Source organism: Sus scrofa, chromosome 5, assembly GCF_000003025.6.
Source record: "Sus scrofa isolate TJ Tabasco breed Duroc chromosome 5, Sscrofa11.1, whole genome shotgun sequence".
Taxonomy (NCBI): Eukaryota; Metazoa; Chordata; class Mammalia; order Artiodactyla; family Suidae; genus Sus; species Sus scrofa.
In genome coordinates, this window is record NC_010447.5 from 56878474 (window position 1) to 56897910 (window position 19437).

Here is a 19437-nt window from a genome sequence, read left to right on the forward strand (position 1 = left end):
TCCTGCTGGAACAGTGGTAAATGTAGTAAGGCAGGGCCATCTTATGTATTATTTCTGAAAAAAACTGGCAAAAGGAGAAGAGGAAAGTAAGAGGAGCTAGAAGTGCTGGAAAAAGAACACAAAACAAAACCAATTAGATGGTCTTGAAAGCACTGGAATTTTTAGAACAACAAATTTCCTTACTAGGACATACTAGGAGGAATTATTAATCTAAGAATTACTAAAAATATATTTCCCATTAAAAACTTGTTTACATTATCTGTAGTATCTTACATTCAGAATTTTACATTCTTGTCAAGGGAAAAAAAAAAACATCTGGTTCTGATTTTTCCCTTCTCTAGAGTTTCCACCATTCACCACATACACGTGGATGCCTTGCTATGTGTGGTCTGGAGCTTCGTAAACGTAGGTGTTTCTTCTAATTCTATGAGTTTTTTTGTTTGGTTTTCTTTTCTTCTTTCTTTTCCTTTTCCTTTCTTTTCTTTTCTTTTCACTTTTTTAGGGCAGTATCCACGGCATGTGGAAGGTTCCCAGGCTAGCAGCTGAATCAGAGCTGCAGGTGCCGGGCTAAGCCGCAGCCACAGCAACACGGGATCCAAGCCATGTCTGTGACCTGCACCACAGCTCTCGGCAATGCCGGGTCTTTAACCCACTGAGCGAGGGCAGGGATCAAACCAGAGTCTTCATAGATACCAATCAGATTTGATTCTGCTGCGCCACAATGGAACCTCCCTGGTTTTCCTATTAACTTCCTTTATTTCTCTCATTGTTCCACCCACAAGTACATGCCAGGGTCTGTCTCTGGGCTGAATTTTTTTTCACATATCCTCTTGTTCTTGGTCTCTCAAAATGTATACCCAGGTTTTTAAAAAGTGCCAGGATACCATTTAAGTAAATGCGATCATTACATTTCTTTCCAGAAACTGTTTTGAGAGTATTTTTCCTCTGTCTTGGAGGAGAAATCCTAGTCAAGTGGCAGTGAAATGGCTGTCTTCCTCTCTTCATGAACCCTGTTGTGTAGGTTTTATTCCATTCTAGGTGGTGGTCATTACTCGGCATCTGGATGATTTGGTCATCTTTGTCTAATGTTGCAGTTGCTGACCATAAGTGTCTCAGTGTAGAGGAAAATGTTACATTTTTCTTGCACAATTTACTTCTTATTCAGCTTCCTGTGAAGTGACGGAGGGGGCTGCTGTGTTCTGGCCCTTTCACAGTGACTAGTGACCTATCCTTTAATCTTCAGATAGAGCGCCACAGTCTCAATTCTTCTGCAGCCACTTCAACCTTTAATTTATTGCTTGGCTGAGTCATCTGGCCACTACTTTTGTGTTCTCTTTATACAATGGCAAATCATATTCTTTTGTATCTTTAAAACAAATGTTGGTTTCTTACTTAGTAAACATTTGGCTTATTTAGTTTCCTTAGTTTCCCCCCAAATAATGGACTAGTCCAAAGAAATATAGTTTTAGGGGGATTTTACCAATTGCTTTAAAAAAAATTAGGGAAAAAAAAAGGGGGGAGTTCCCATCATGGCTCAGCGGAAACAAATCGACTAGGAACCCTGAGGTTGTGGGTTTGATCCCTGGTCTCGCTCAGTGGGTTAAGGATCGGGCGTTGCCATGAGCTGTGGTGTAGGTAGCAGACGTGGCTCGAATCTGGTTTTGCTGTGGCTCTGGTGTAGGCCGGTGGCTACAGCTCCGATTAGACGCCTAGCCTGGGACCCTCCATATGCTGTGGGTGCGGCCCTAAAAAGTAAAAAAAAAAAAAAAAAAAAAAAAATTAGGTGGTATAGGATGTAGCAGAAAGGTCTGGGTTCATAATCTTCACCGTCTAGTACTTGTAAAATTTTTGGCATATATCGGCTCTGAGCTCAAACTTCATGCTTATAAAATGGGTTATTGTTAACTATATAAAATGTTGGGATTCAATGAGATAGCATTTAGAGAGTGGCTAGTACAGTGCAGAGCAAAAATTTGTGCTTTGGTAATTATCGCCTCCTCTTTATTGTCATCATTGTCATGATTCTGTGGTAAAGCCCAGAGGAAGTTCTATACCTATGAGCTCAAAACAGAACGCAGCCTTGATAAAGGGCTCTTGTTTCCATCGATCACCCTGAGACTTGTGTGCAGCTTGGGGTTCTTTGTTGCTCTGTTCATCTTTGTTAGGATGAGAAAGTCCAAGCTTACAGATAGGTGAACATACTGAGGTTACCACAGACTTATGGAAATGGGTTAATTGGTCACCAATGAACTATTTCTGGCAATAGTGTTAGAGTTTTATGAAATACACAGTTTAATTTCAGAAATAAGGACTTAAGTATTCTTAGATGTAGGCAGTTATTTAAACCATTTACCTTTTGCAAAAGCAACACTCGAAAAAGTAATGACCACTTAAAAAAAAAATCTACCTTTTCAAAGTGTTTCTAGTTTGTGGGTGTGATGAAAAAATTCTACCTCGAAGTCAAATTTTAAAAAGCAGAGAGATACATAGTGATGAATCATTAGTTTCCTTTTGCCTACAAACAGACACACTTTACTTTTTTTGTGTCTCAGTTCAGAGTGTGAATGTACAAGCTGTAGGGGTTAGATAACAGCACAACGAGAAACTTCTTGCTGTCAGTCTGGGGATGATTGAAACCACTGACACATCAAATTGAATGAAGTCTTTTTATGCAAGAATACTAGAAAAAGATATTTCTAGTCAGAAAATACTCTAGCTCTGAATCTTTAGTGTAAAGTTCACATGAGGTGAAAAAGCCCGAGTGAAACATTTAAAATGGTAAAAAGCTTTTTTAAAAATTTTAAACTCTGAATGTAATTCTCGAAAATATTTTGAAAGACAGTAAATATTTCCAAGGGGACAAGTACTCTGTTTACGGAATTTGATCCAATCAGCGAAACTCGGGTAACAGTTGCCCTGAACATTTTGATTTTTCTATCCAAAAAGGATTTATTTCCATGTCATATAAAGGCATGCCTTTAAGATAGTATTACAAGATATATTATTACCTGCACTTTTTGCCTGAGATGCATTTCTGAAATGAAGTATTTTAAGTGTCATGTGGAAGCTTGTCATTTGTGAATCCATTTTTAAAGCAGTATTTAACATATACTAGATCTTTGGTACTCTCGGAGATTTTCTTACTTCCATGTAGATAAAGGAGGTCATCCAGCTCACTTCCGTTTTTTTTTTTTTTTTTTAAGTTATAGGGGAAGTGCAGTTCTTTTCTGAGGAGGGTAAAGGAAAAGAGGAGCTATATTATAACTTGACAACATGGTTATTGTGGGGAATATGTTGTGGAACCAAAAAGAAATGAACCAAAAAGAAATGAAGTGTTGATGAACAGCAGTCAGTGACCAACTGAAACTGATATACGTCTGTAGGGTGCCTGATTTTCAGGTTCGTAATTCTCCTTATAACACAGGAAGCAAGTGCAGAGAAGGTTGAGTAGTAGTAGGTCCAAGAAGAGGTAAGGTCCCTGCCCTCAAAAAGTTAATAGTTTCATTTACAAATTAGAATGATCTATCTCAAAGCCCCTTAGTTTCTAAGCTCCTTGCAGACCTGAATAACCTAGTTCCCATATATCTTATTGAATCCTTATTTTTCAGATTGTCTTCTAGTACCTACCTCATAGAATATGCATAGAATATGTATTGGTTAAAATAAATGGGCAGTGTGATATCACATGCTAAAGAGAAAGACTGTGCTTTTATTCTTACTCTGGTTAACAGTACACAAGTCATCTTACTTCACAGAGAAGTACAGTGGTCTTTTCTCCAGAAATAAATAGGCAAGAAGAGATTGTGGAGTGAAATACTTAAAGTGTGGGAAAAACCAACCAGAATCACCAACAGAGAATTCTACATCCAGCAAAATTATCCTTTAAAAATAAAGGAGAAATAAAAACTTTCTGAGACAGAACCACAACTACAACACACATGGGGACTTGTCACAAGTATTCTTACCTTGAAGGAAATATTCAAAGAAATGTGATTTCTAAAGTTTCCAGTTTGTGTCTTATCTTTTTATTTTTTTAATTGTATTTTAACACATTTTTATTGGTTTGGATATTTTGCTCCCAAAGCTTGATATCAAAATATATGATACTTTGAATATTTATGGAAATAGTATCTCTGGAAAGAAAAAACATTTTAAGTTAAGCTTATTCAAAATCTTCGATAGGTTATGTTCTTTTGTATTCAAAGTAAGTCCCAAAACATAAACTTTGGACTTTATTTTTACATAAAAGGTATATGCCCTCCTTAAGTAGATACAGTGGTGTTAGGAGTAATACCTGACCTTTCAAATTCAATTAATGACTCAGCACCTGGGGGAATATTCCTAGTTATTTTTGCTGTGTCTTTGTAACATCCTCTAAGGTTCCTTGTCAAGAGAAACAGATCACCTTTCCCTGCATGGGGCATCAAAAGTTACTAAAGAGACCACTGCTGTAGTTTCTTTAAGCTTCATCTCTTGGACTGTTATTAGTTTGGCACAGGACACTGTGTAAATTATATACATGTATACACTCCCAAATCACTTCCTGGTTTGAAAATGGAATCTATGAATTGGCTTCTGTGTCTGTTTTAAGAGCTATTACCATGGTGATGAATAGTCTGCTTAGTTTTATGGTTGGCATGATTCTTCCAGGTTGGGTCACCTGTGTGTGTGTTTTTTTTTTTTTTTTTCTTTTACTACCAGTTGCCCACACTTCGGGCAACAGTTAAATTTCCATCATTAAAAAAGCAAGTAGTTAGAATGCAAAACTAGTGATTTAGTAGAATTAGCTGCATCAATGCTTTTAATCTGTTGATTATTTCTTTTCAGCGTTAACTGGCAGGAGCTTACGCCTTTCACACAGCTTTAACCCTTCTCTTTGCAATTAGTACTGGTGGGGAATCATTATCCTGTACTGCAGTTATAAATTTATCGTCATTTGCTGAAGCATTATGGGGAAGAGAGAGGAAAACTGACAAAACGTAATAAAACATAATAAAGGAAACTAGACTTACCCATTCTTGATTTTAATGAGTCAACGTTTCAGGTACTTTGCTTTACTGTTTTATGTAAGCTGAGGCAATGGGTTAGTTGCCTTAACCTTAAACCTGGCATTCCCATGGAGGCTCAGTGGGTTAAAGATCTGGTGTGGCAGTAACTGTGGCTCGGTTTGATCCCTGGCACGGGAACTTCTGAATGCCACAGGTGTGGCCAAAAAAGAAAACAAACAAAAAACCACCTTAAACCTGTCTGTTATCTACAAACATTAAAAGAAACATTGTACATATATACAATGGAATACTACTCAGCCATAAAAAAGAATGAAATAATGCCATTTGTAGCAACATGGATGCAACTAGAGATTATCATACTAAGTGAAGGAAGGAAGGAAGAAAAAGGCATATACCATATGGTATCACTTATATGTAGAATCTAAAATAGAGCACAAATGAACCTATCTACAAAATAGAAACAGACTCATAGATGGAAAACAGACTTGTGACTGCCAAGGGGGAGGGGGATGGAATGGGAAGGACTGGGAATTTGGGGTTAGAAGATGCAAACTATTACATTAAGAGTGGTCCTACTGTGTAGCACAGGGAACTGTATCCAATTTCCTGGGATATACCATGATGGAAGATAACATAACAAAATGAACATATATATTTGTATGACTGAGTCACTTTGTTTTACAGCAGAAATTGGCACAACATTATAAATCAACTATAATTTAAAAAAATAAAAAATAAATGTTAAGGTTTTTCAGTTTAAAATGTTCACAGGAATGAGGAGGGGTAAACACAAGCAAAACAATGAAATTGGGGTAATAAAATGAGTTATAGATTTGGAGATATATACTGTATGCCAAATGATCAGACTGGATATAATGAGAACTTCTTATTTGGGATTGCAGCAAAGCCAGCTCTGTATAGTCCTAGATGTTTAGAAATTAAGTCAGCCAGGAAAATAATCAGAACCCCAGATGCCACAGGCCTTGTGAGAAATTTAAACAGTGAAACTGTAGTTACTTCTGTATAACTCAGATTTAACTATAACAAGCTAATACAATTTCCTGAGTAGAATGATGATTTAAAAGAGCTAGTGAATTTCAAACCCTGGGAAAATACCACTTACTGAATTATAATCATTCCGATCTAGTTAATAATTTAAATCTAAGGAGTCATATGTAATAAAGCTTCATTTAGTTCAGTTCTAGTTATGCTACGTCTTCTCTAACTCGTAACTCTCAGTAATAATCAAAATGGTTTTCCAAAGCGAAGAGATTATCCCCTCTGTCTTTTACTTCTACTTCATTAAGAAAACTCATAATAATCGTTCTGCTTCTAAAATGACTATATGATTTCATTTATACCTAGTACAGTACATGCTTCATAATAGGCAGTCAGTAAATCTTTATTCATTCTTTCAGGAGGCAAAGGAAGGCAGGAAACTCATTACCAACCTACACTAAATGAATGAATGAGTGAATAAGAAAGAAACAGCTCTAGATTGTCACTTCAAAACCTGCCTCTTATTGCCATCTCACTAATTTGGGGAATGCCCACGGTGTCATTGAATATCTCTAACAAGAAAGCATTCTGTATATATATCTTCACTCTGCCATCGTTCCATAGACATCCAAGCTTTTGACAAAACCTGGCCTTTCCCTTTTGACGATTTTTCATAAATCCACCTGGGATTTATCGCTACAGAACTTAGTGGGTCTAGTTTTCTTACTTGGACTTTGGCACATATTTGAATCACCTGGAGAAGCCTGCAGCATTCGCAAGGTGATTGTGATTTTTCTTCTCTGCCAACCACAGGGACTGAATTTTATACCCTGCAGATAAACACGAAATTCTCAGCCTCCTCCCCAGATCCCATCACGCTGTCCTCCTTGACAATAATTATCCATCTTGCTTCTTGCTGGTTTTCTGTGTGTTTCTTGTTCCTCAGCTTGTCTTTCATTGGAAAGAAACACTTAATCCTGCTTGCTCTATCAGGCGCTTTAGTTTCTGTTGTGAAACCATGTTCAGCTATTAGCTCCCCGCAAAGCCTTTCTAACCTTCCTGGAAGAGAAGTGGCAGTATGCTTCCCAAAACCTTTTTGTCTGTTTATTCAGTTTTTATGACTCATTCCTTCCTAGCCATCATATTAAAGTCCTTGGATCCTTTAGTTGTACTTAAGTATGATTTTATTAGTTTTATGCTGTGTTTAATGTTCATGTATGTATCTATGCTACTTGTATGCTTTTAGTGTGTGTATCTCTATCTGTAATATAGGGTAACCCAAAGGGCCAATGCTTCATCTTATTTATGAGCCAATCAGCAAACTTGCATGAGAAAAATTTCAACAAAGGCTTAATTTCAACACACACCTAATAAATGTGTACTAAATACTTGTTTATTGACAGAGCTTATGAATTTTTAAAATTCATACTTTTACCTAATTCATATATTTTCCCTCATCTATCTTTCTGTTCTTTGGTGATGAATCAGGGCTGTTGTAATGAGATTTCCGCGGGCCTCATGTTCAAGGTCAGTACTGAGTAGTGGGTGAGTCATTGTATGACTAAGAGTCATTGGTGTAACCCGATTGTATAATTTTTGATAGGGTAACAAAAGTATGGGAATTAAGAAGAATAAAGGAAGTGTAAGTACTGCATAGGCTACATATTGTGCATACATACACTCTATCTGAGAGTGACTTCAGGCAGTGCAAAGTTAGTGGTGTGAGATAAAGTGTGTTGCTGCTGTAATAACTGACAGCCCCCACAAATGAATAGGAAACTGGCTTAGAGAGCTAGCAGGTGAGTATCAGATCTTTCTGGCTTATCCTGATTGGCATGGATCTGAGGGCTCATGGTGTCCTAATGGCCTGCAGAATACTCTTTGCTCTGAAGTGTACAAAGTGGATTAAAAAAAAAAAAGTGTTCCCATCAGGATGCCTGGGAATGAGTGGTCTTTTGTAGGTATTGAATTTTATGTCGTCGTTAAATGAATCAACATGACATAAAGAAGTATCATTATTTTCATGCATTTTATACTATTTTAATTGGGACTGGGACCTTGTACATGTAGCTTTCACAAATAAAGCAGGATCCATTACTTGCAGATCCTGAGATGTCTGTAGACAGGCTCCCTAACAAAATGGAGCAATGCCAAGAGAGTTGGTGTGGAAGTTATACATTACGTATGTGTCCTTCTAAAAGATCCATGTAAAAATCTACTTAGAAATCCACATAAGCAACTATATAATAGATACTTATTATGCCATAGCAGCAAAACTTTAAAATAGAATTATACCTGATTTGAATGAATTTTTATATTTAAAGACAGAAAACACATGATAAAATTAAATTCATATTTAGAAAATCCACCTTATTCTTTCTGAATCATAGTCTTCTCTAGAATGTTGAAGTCATTCAAGGGAAATTTGGGTGGTATTTGAAACATACCATGTATGTAAAACATACAGTTTATCCTGGGACGCTGAGATGAGGATTGGATTTTGACATCAAGTTCCCAAAGTGGAGTTTCCACTGTGGCTCAGTATGTTAAGAACCCGACTAGTCTCCATGAGGATGACAGTTCAGTCCCCAGCCTTGCTTGGTGGGTTAAGGATCCATTGTTGGCACAAGCTATGGTGTAGGTCGTGGATGTGGCTCATATCCAGTGTTGCCAAGGCTGTGGTGTAGACCAGCAGCTGCAGCTGCGATTTGACCCCCTAGCCTGGGAACTTTCATATGCTGCAGGTGTGGCTGTAAAAAGGGGAGGGGGGTGGAAGCCTAAAAGTTTCTGTTATGTCAATGAATACCATGATGCCCCAAATCAATAAGAAATAATGACCTCAGGCACCTTCACATAAATAAAATGAGGCTTTCATACCAGCACAGTCAACGTATTGGTATATTGAAATTTAATTGTTTTCTCAATGAAAATTAAGGTGTGCCCTCTTTGGAATGAGAGAGATAGCATTAGGTTAATGTATTAGCTTTATCCTCTGAAGTACAAAATGACCTTAACTTGGGAGTTGGTCAAAAAAGGCATTTCTAGGTTTTGAATGAAATATAATTAGAATAATCTAGGCAGGTGTAAAGAAAGGATTACCGCATGCATCAGATTTATAAAAAGAAACAGATGCAGCTTTTTAATTTAGGGGTAATGTCTGATATTATTGAGAATACAGAAAGATTTAATCTATCTTTTTAAAAAAGGTATAGATATAGAATAGGGTTTACATTATAATTTTTAAGTTAGAGCTTGACATTGAAAACATATTTGTATGCTTATGTTGGTCTAGAGGAAAAATCTTAATGCCTGTTTATGCCTTATGCATACACAATAAAAAAATCCATGCTAATAACTTACAGGATGAATCCTATAGGTCTAAAATGATCAAGAAAATTTTAAGAAGTTATGTGGAAATGGTTTTAAAGAGAAATCAATATCACTGCTAAACTAAGATGGGTGAAAAAATTTTCCTCTGTCAAATTGGAATAGATTTTTAAAATTTTTTATTTTTGCCTTCTTTAGCATAAGTTTTATTATTAATGTGCCAATGGAAAAGGTTATTCCTACCACTCTTCAGATAAGATGTAAGCTCTCAAGGGCCTGTACTTTTTTTTTTTTTGAGTTAAAAATATTTTTTATTATAGTTGATTTACAATGTTCTGTCAGTTTCTGCTGTACAGTAAAGTGACCCAGTTAAACTGGAATAGATTTTTAAAACAAGTGATATGCTGGAGTTCCCACTGTGGCTCAGCGGGGTTGTGGCTCGGATCCCGAGTTGCTGAGGCTGTGGGGTAGGCTGGCAGCTGCAGCTCAGATTCAACCCCTAGCCCGGGAACTTCCATATGCCGAAGGTGCAGCCCTAAAAAGCAAACAAAAACAGAAACAAACAAAAAAACCCCAAAACAAACAAAAAATGATATGCAGTGTTTTGGGAAAACAGGAAAAAAAAAAACCCTAATAAACTAAGCTATTGGTAAGAGTGCTAAGTATGATGTCTGTGGACATAGAGGAGGAAGATGTTTTCTTTACCCCTCTTGGGGCCCCTGGCTGGATCTGCACATTAAACTGAAAAAAGATTAATAAGAGAAATGTGTACACAATTTTTTTTCTTTTTTGGCCACCCTGGAACATATGGACTTCCCAGGCCAGAGATCAGATCTGAGCCGCAGTTCTCACCTAGGCAGCTGTGGCAGCGCTGGATCCTTAAGCCGCTGTGCTGGGCCAGGGACTGAACTGGCATCCCAGTGCTCCAGAGATGCTGCTGATCCTGTTGCACCACAGTGGGATATCCAGTCCATGTTTATTAAGTAAAAGTTTTATGTGACATGGCAGCTTTCATAGGAAATGAAGAAACCATTAGACTTGAGTGTTTCTATACTGAATATGATGAAGCATGGACAGTCGTGGAGGAAAATATGATAAAGTGTAGGAAACGAGAGGACATTTAGCAAGGCCTGTGTGTTCCGATTCTTCTCAGCTTTCCTTTGTCCTCAGAGAGAAGGAAGCTCCTTTGCTCAGGGTATAGGAAGGGCTGTACCCCACATGAGGGTTTTAGGACCTTTGTCAGGTGAGAAAGTTTGGGGAAGGTCGGAGTGACCTTCGTGCTTCTGCTGTTTTCTCAGACTCCTTCACCTTAAATCTTCAGTATGCCAAGGTGCCATATCTTTGGGTAGTGTGTCCTGAACCTTGTCATTCATTCTGAAACTTCCCCAAGATCTTTCATAACCTAGCACTGAGATAGTGTAGATTGTCCAGTAACCCACGGAAACAGTCTCCCAGTCCTGGACATTTCTATGGCGACAAAAGAAAAAACAGGTTAATGGTTAGAACAAACTGTGAACTTAGTTTTTAAGTCCAGAGGGCAATTAGCTGAAAATATTTCTAGATGTTGGACTCACTCCTCAGATGGAGTGAGAGCAGACAGGGGCAATCTCACTGCTTTGTGGTTAGTCTCTGGTGATGTTTGGGGTCCACCTGGCAACAGCCAGGAAGGCTGTGCATGAATTGTGGTGATTTCTCTGAAGTTTGCATCAGGTTGCCCAGTTTTAGCTTGCAGGGCTTTGGGAAAGAGGCAGTTTTAATTTTTAGTGATTCCAAGTCAGAAGAGGGAGAGAAGAATGGAAACATTAATTTGGAGAGTTGGATCTAGATATTGGAGGAGCCTTGAAGAATTCAGGATCCGGTCCAGTCTACAGACGGATAACAAAACCTCAAAGACAATGAACAGGACAAGAATTTAATACCCACAGAGGTGTGCTATACTTTTCCATTGAAACATAATTTTTGCTTCTATAGACACTTCCATTTCCATCAAAGATATTCTAAGTAAGACTAATTTGTTTGCAAAATAAGTCTAGTCTCATTAAAATTGGCCTGCTTATTTATATCAGTTCAGCAAGAGTAGTGATTGACCATATGCTCTTTTTAAGTCTACTTTGCTGGACTCACTTCTAATAAGGAATCTCAGATTGGGCTTTAAGAAGTTCCCCAGTGGCACAGCGGGTTAAGGATCCAGTGTCATCACTGCTGTGGCTCGGGTTTGATCCCTGACCCAGGAATTTCTGCATGCTGTGGACACAGCCAAAAAAAAAAAAAAAAAGCAAAACAAAATAAAACATCAGATTGGTCTTTTAAAATCTTCCTAAGGGGAGTTCCCTGGTGGTCTAATGTTTAGGATTTGGTGCTTTCACTGCTGTTGCCCAAGTTCAATCCCTGGTCTGAGAACTGAGGTCCCACATCAAGCCACTGCATGCCCATGGACAAAGCTTCTTAAGATTAAGAAACAAAAGCCAATGACTCATCATCAGCTTTTGCCTGCAATACGTATAGACTTGGGTGAATGCGTCCCTTCTCAAGGTCCCCAAAATACCCTGAAATTCCTAGGGCTGCTAGGATGTGGCTTTCCTTACTAACCTGTTAAGTAGGTACCCTATTCACAAGGTACCAGGCTGTTTTTTAAAGGATAGCTTTATACATATTGGCTTCTTAAATTCAGCCTCAGTTCCTTAAAGCTGTCTGGTCATATCTTATTCTGTGCATGTCATTCTAAGATATGACATTCCAGTGAAAGCCTTGCTAATATAACTAATGTTTACCATTGTGTCCTGTTACTAGGAGAACAGATGCTTATTGAACTTATGCAAATACCTATATTGCTATGAAAATAAGAACGCTCAGTTTTCAAATTCTGGATGGATCAGGTGGGGAGAAGAGATAAATACTTCATTTCTGTTTACAAAGGTATAATTTACCGGATTGCTGTAAATCATGGGTAGTTTAAGAGAAAAGAGAAAAAAGATTTACTTAAATCTGGAAAACATAACATTAAAGAACCAGCAATCTTCAAACAAAAGTCATAAAAATTATAATCATCTACCTCAGTTTATTCAGTCCCAAGTTCTGCTTGATCTTTGGTTAGCCATTCTATGAGTCCACCACCTTCTTCATTAGTTCTGGAAATTCTTAGGCACTCCAGTGGCCTGGCCTCAGTTGTTCACTTGATGCTATTATGGAGCGTTGTCACAGTAGCTGATTGTAAAAACTTTCAGGGAAGAACCAGAGCAAAACAATAACTGTCTGTGAATGATGAAAGACTTAAGCAATTGCAATAAATTCTGATGAGAGTTCATTAGGTAAGGAAAGTTATTTCCATGGCATACAACAATTTCATTCTTTAAAAATTTTTTTTTATTATAGCTGATTTATAATGTAAATTCTTGAACAAATTATGGACAAGTACTAAGACATTTCTATGAACTTCATACAATTTCTGGAATAGTTATACTAATAAGATATTCCATTCACATATTACCTGCAAGAGTTTCTCATCACTCCTTATTTGACAATTCTTTCTATGTAATTTAACATACCAAATAAACCTAATTATTTTAACATCTCTCTTTTATAAGATGAGAGACAAATCCCTTTGAGATTTTTCCAGGGGCCCCTAGTGAAACCTCAAAATTAGTTCGAGGTCTAAAAGACTATGGGATTTTTGTCAAAAATACCAGTTTGGACACTTGACTAAATAGGATCCCAGATCATTATGAAATAAGACTTACCTGTTCAACCAAAGTGAAAACAGATTTTGAAGGCAAATATAGAAGGTTACATAGCTGTGGACAAAATTTAGCTTTTAATATAAGAATCAGCTTTCTTTAGTCATCTGTGACCTGATAAAGACAGTGTGAAGCACAGGAAATTATTCTAAGATTTGACATCTTGATTTTTGAGACAGATTTCTTAAAAGGTAAAGAAAACTCAGAGAAGTAGTGGTTTTTTTAAGCTACCCTTTATTCCTGACAGTTCATCAGGCACTATTCTATGCTCTTTACATGTATTATTTCATTCAGCCTCAATGAGGAAGATTCTATTATTTTCACTACATAGATAAGCGAAGAGTTTAGTGAAGTAATTGGGGCAAAGTCATACAACTGTGAGTAACAGTGCTCATATTTAAACCTGTTTTGCACACAAAGTCAAGTTCTTTCCAACCATATTCTATTGGCTATATTAACAATTTGTTTAAAGTCAGACAATACTAAATTGTAGAGCCAGGAGAAAACATTAAGGTTTTAGGTTTCAAATTTGTTATTCTTTTGACCACAACCATGCTACGCTTGACCTGGGTTTATTTAATCTATTTTCCATAGCCCCATGTCAGAAATACAAAGGAATTAGAGACTAGTGTTAGGGTTGTCATTAAAAGGTCTCGAAACTGCAAATTAGGTAAACATTAAAAATTGATTTGGATAATCGACCTTTTATCGACTGAAAATAAACTTGAAAGTGACCCTTAATATTTTGCCTAACCAGGGCAAACCTTCAATATATTAATGCTTTTCAGCCAAAGGCCATAACTAAATTCTGCTGCTTTGGCACACTCTAGTCCAATGATATTCCAAGCAGTTAAATCACTTTTGAAACTGATACAGCCTCACAGTTTAATACCGGTGCATCACTGGGGCAGTCAGCTTCAAATCTGTAGAAGTGTTGCTGCAGTGGCTTTTCTTTATGATTGCCCTTTTCTGTGCCACCGGCAAGGCTTGTCTGATTTAAGCCTCTCCTGCCACCCCTATTTATTGGTAACGTACAAGCTTCAAAGATCATTTGATGTGCAAATTTAATTGCAGGTTTTATTTTCAAAGGATGACATAAGCTATATCATTCTAACAGCTGTTTACACAGCTTTTTCTAAACTGGTGCTCTGAAAACAGGCATTTCATTGTGTTTATTGTAATGCTGCCTGATTTAATTTTTCAAAGCTGCTTGCCCAGTGTTAGCTTGTTAATGTGTATATAGGACAGTTCTTTGCAGTATTTCAGAGGGCACATGCTTTGAAACGAAACTTGGGCGTTCCTCCTTATTTTCTCGTAAGCTAGTACTTTGTCAGCATTCACAGTTCATTTTCCATATTTTCTGATTTGCTCCCCTCCTTTTTTTTCCTCCCTCACTTCTTCTCAATGTAAAGCACGTGATTGTAGTAAGGAGCGGTTAGGTCATGTTATCTAACTAGTGTGATAATTTCCTGATTATATTATAGAGTTAAGGTAAAAAATAATCTGGGAAGTATTGGTACTCTTATATTAAATGTTTTTTTCTTTCCAAATTGGCACTTGAGAATCTTGAAGCATCCATGATTTGGATAGGCTAAAGTAGTTTTATCATTTTTATAGAGGGTTTTTTTTGTTTTGTTTTGTTTTTGTTTTTGTGGAAAGCACAGGTTTGGGGGGGAGTCACGTTATGTGTAAAAATGCTGTTTCACAAGGAACATCCTGTCCATTCTTTTGATATGCGTGCGCCAAGGCAGTTGTGTAGAATGCCAGTGCCATCTGAGTCAGGTGAAATGAGGAAGCTACAAGTGAGATCTTAATGATGGGAAATATTGGTACTGCATGCCCAAAGCTTCCATTTTCCCTGCCTCTCAGAAATTCTTTGTCCCTACTGTGTTTCAGTGGCGTCTGCATTTAAATGGGAATTTTCCAGCAGAAATTGGAGTTTCTATGACAAGTGTTTCTTCATAATTTCTGAGGTGAATTTACGGATGTCCTCATGGCAACTAATAATTTTTCCTCATTTATCATTAGGATTTCTGACCATTTAATAATTTCAATTTTTTCCTAAAAATGAATTAATTTAATGTTGAGTAGACTAAAACTGCCAATTGCTATGTTTTAGCCCACATCTAATTAAGTTGAATTTTGTCTTAAAATTCGAATTGGGTAAATGTTCTAGAATAGATCTGAATGAGAGTTTACAGATTGGCCTTAATGATCTCCTTTCACAGGTGAGGAAATGGAGACTGAGGGAGGTTAAGTTACTTGCCCAGGTACAGAGTTATTCAGCCGCAGACTTGGGGCACAAACACAAGTATTCAGTTTCCCAGTGCTGAGGTCTTTACATTTTCCAACTTCTCTTTGGTTATAGGACATGAATAGAAATAAGAAATCACTTTTTTGTTTTCACCTTTCTTTTTTTCTCCAAAATTTTGTTGGCTTTTGATTGAAATTGCCAGATAAGGGGATGACTTATTGGAACTCTATAGTGATTCCTAGGTTGAAAACATTTAAAATCCATAATTTAATAAGTTTGTGTGATGGTCCCCTAGTATATACCTAAACTTTGCCAATTTAAAGGCTAAACTACCATTTTGTTCACTTATATGTCATGACATTCTTTTACAGTAATAACGAGTTCATTTTTCTCAAATCAATATTTTCCTAACGTTTGTTTGTTTAGGGCCACACCCTCAGCAAATGGAAGTTCTCAGGCTAGGGGTCTAATTGGAGCTACAGCTGCTGGGCTATGCCAGAGCCATCTGAGCCACGTCTGCGACCTACACCACAGCTCACAGCAATTCCGGATCCTTAACGCACTGAGCGAGGCCAGGGATCGAACCTGCAACCTCCTGGTTCCTAGTCAGATTCGTTTCTGTTGCACCACAACGGGATCTCCTGTTTTTATTATTATTTTTTTTAATCTTTAATCTAGATTCTGTGTTGAAACAATAACTCCAAACCCACAGTGACTCATTTAATCTTTTTTTTTTTATATGAGTAGATTGGTTCCTCCTCTCATTAACTTGCCCTTTTCTATGCCTATAAAATGTTAACAGTTTGACAGGATTCTCCCCAAGTATGAATTATATTGCACTCTCATTCCTTTCCCGGATTAGTTATTAAAACATTTGGTTGGTGATTCTTCCAGTTTGAATTCAGCCCACTTAACTTGCATGTATGTAATTGAGATTTGACCACATGCACTTTCGAATTTAGAAACCTCTTTAGGATTCTCTCATATTTGTAGCACCTTAGTTCCTTGCTCCCATTAAAAAAAGGTTTTAAAGTTAGAAGGAGAAGAAGAGTTGGCTTAGAGAAGACCCAGCAGACTGTGATTCTTAGGAGAGGAAGGAATGAAAGACAGATTGAGGAACTGAGGTTGACATGTACAGGAACTGAGGGCGAAGTTCTGCTTAGATTTCCCGGATGAATGGATTGTGACAGTGCCGCTCCATTCTGCTTGGCTGTCCTAACAATTTCTGTAAATGACTTCTTGTCTTTTTAGATCCAGTGGACTTAATTTGATAGGTTTTGCTACAGATTATCTTGTCTGCCTCTATATTTGTGGTTACAAAGTGTGGAATGTAGGACAAGGTTACCAGTAGAAGGTGTGTGTGTGTGTCTGTGTGTGTGTGTGTGTGTGTGTGTGTGCACGCGTGTGAGCAATTTCCAGGTTCCTTTAGTAGTCATGGAAAAATGCACAGCAATCAAGTCTGTCACATTCCAAATACGTAATATTTCTTATATGAGTTCTTCCCTATATTAGAAGGGTAAGGGAATCAACAAATACCCATGAGACTTGTTTAGATTTGTCCCATGTCACTGGCATTCTGAGGGTGCATGTGAATATTGTTTTAGGCCTTGCAGTTTTTTATTAGTATTCTGTGTAATGATTAGTTATATACCAGCCTGTACCAGATTAACCTTTTATAAAACTACCACTAGTTGTTCACACTGTGGCACAACGGGATTGGTGGTGTCTCTGGAGCACCAGAATGCAGATCCTTGGCCTGGCACAGTGAGTTAAGGGATCCCGTGTTACCACACCTGTGGCACAGGTCACAACTGCGGCTCAGATCTGGTCTCTGGCCCAGGGACTCCATATACCTCGGGGCGGCCAGAAAAAAAAAAAAAAAAAAACTCAGCTACCATTAGCATCTTTACCAATGATTCAGAACTAAAAGGTGTATCAGAATTCTATTACTGGGGACATGGGGCAAATCTAAGCAAGGCTCATAGGGATTTGTCTTTTCTCTCCCCTTGCTAAGATAGGGCAGCTCACCGGAAGTAGCCATGAGAAATGTCCTATATCTGGAACATGACAGATTTGGTTGCTGCACATTTTTCCAAGATTTAAAGGAAGGTAGAAATTGAGCACACACACACACCACTGCTGGTAACTTTGATGTAGCAGGATCTTAAATATATCTGTTAAGTTGTTGTGAGGGAAGTGACTGTCTTAAAAGAATAAATGGGGTTGTTTCTAAGCATCAACAGTTTTGGCATTTGGCAGACCTATGAGCCTAAGAGTTTTGTCTTCAAAATGACAGGGCCTAGAATTGGAGTACCCTGTAGAATCCCTTTCGACTCTCAAGTGTAGAGATACACTAAAATGTGGCGCTGGAATTTTTGTGATTATATTGTTAATTTTGAAAAAGTCTTTCTCTTCTCCTATCAAAGAAAGAGATTATATTAGTACTTTCTGCTGTTCTCCTCACTGGCTTCAAGCCTTTATTTTTCCTTTTGCTTCCTTGATAGTACTGTTCCATACCCTACCCACCTTTTTTTTTTTTTTTCCCCCTGATGTTCTCCAGGATGCCGACTCTGAGTTGGAAATGAGTGTCCTGGAAGTTTCTTAGATAATGTAAGGAAGAAACCAGCATCGGGCAGAGGGGAAGTTAGGCTGCCCTGTAGTCTCACTGATGATCTGACCTGGTAGAGGCTCTGAGGCTGGGATGGTGCTCTCGCCCTGGTCCCCAGTTGGAGAGAGGGGGACAAGCCCTCTATGCCCCATGTCATCCAGTCTTCAGATATGGGCTGCTGGGGAGGGGAGCAGGCACTTGCTTGAGAAGACTCTTTAGCCAAGGCCATTCTTTTTTTTTTTTTTTTTAGGGCCACATCCATGGCATATGGAGATTCCCAGGCTAGGGGTCGAATCTTCTGTGCTATGCCACAGCCACACCGGATCCAAGCCGTGTCTGTGAACTACACCATAGCTCATGGCAACACTGGATTCTTAACCTACTGAGGGAGGCCAGGGATTGAACCTGCATCCTCTTGGATGCTAGTCAGATTCATTTCCACTGAGCAACAATGGGAACTCCTGCCAAGGCCCTTCTTAAGAGAGCTGATAGCCGAGTCCTGTACTCTGGCAGCACTACAGCAACTGGGGAATATATCCTTCAGTGGTGAAAGGGGATCCAGGTGGCACATCACAGCTTCTATCCCATCTTGTTTGCAGGAGTGCCAGAAGTTTCAGAATGGCTTGGGGATTAGAGTTTCTAGGTACGAGGAATTGTAGGGCAGGGTGGTCAGAACTTCCGAAATGGTAGAGAAGGAAAGCTGGTGTGAAAAGGTGCTGCCAGATAATTGAGTTCTGGCATTGAGGAGTGCTTTTCTAGACAAGTTTTAAAAATTCTATTTATAGGGATGTTCTTTCCTTTCTAAGTTACAGAATTCTGACAAAATTGGGGAATTCTACGCAGAGAAATGTGCATATCTCTATGGATATAAATTCTGTTTGGTTGTTGTAAAACCTACCTGTTTTTTCAGTTCTCTATTTTTAGGCTCTTTTCTTTCCCCATCACCTAATAATTATGCTTTTTTGGCATCTTCATATTAAAACATTAGTTGAGTGCTAAATTTTCTGTTTGATGTATTAATGCTCAATCACAGAACATAATTTTCTCACATATTTTGGAATTTCTAAATTATAAGCTCCTTTTCAGTGAGGATTTTTTTTTCCTTTTGTTTCTCTAGCTTATAGAAGCCATTGTGGCCTTGTTTATGGAGTATGATTTTAAAGTGGTTTTATATTTGTCGATTTCAGATACTCCAAGGCTATCACAAGCCCAGGAACCAATTTTTTATTAGCTTGGAGATTCTCATTCAAGTAAGATTCAGACTTCAGAACTGCTGTGACACAGGCTTAGGGTTTTAATTTCTGGTTGTAAGCATTTCCTCTGCCCTCTCACCCAGATACTCGGTGACAAGCTGCACTGAAGTCTTACTAAGACAATGAGTGGATTTGTCCTGCTGCCCTCACCAGTTTTTTTAAACTGTGATCGCAGCCTTTTGATAATGGCAGCTCTGGTTTTATGGAAGGACCTCAGTACCAACTTTATATCTTGTGTGCCCAAGACCTCTTT

General features: G+C 38.1%; 1 protein-coding gene across 2 annotated transcripts in view; it reads left to right on the plus strand.

Annotated features, from left to right (window-relative positions):
• EPS8 (epidermal growth factor receptor pathway substrate 8) overlaps positions 1–19437 on the plus strand; it is a 187673-nt gene that overhangs the window by 61029 nt on the left and 107207 nt on the right. The window lies entirely within an intron of this gene.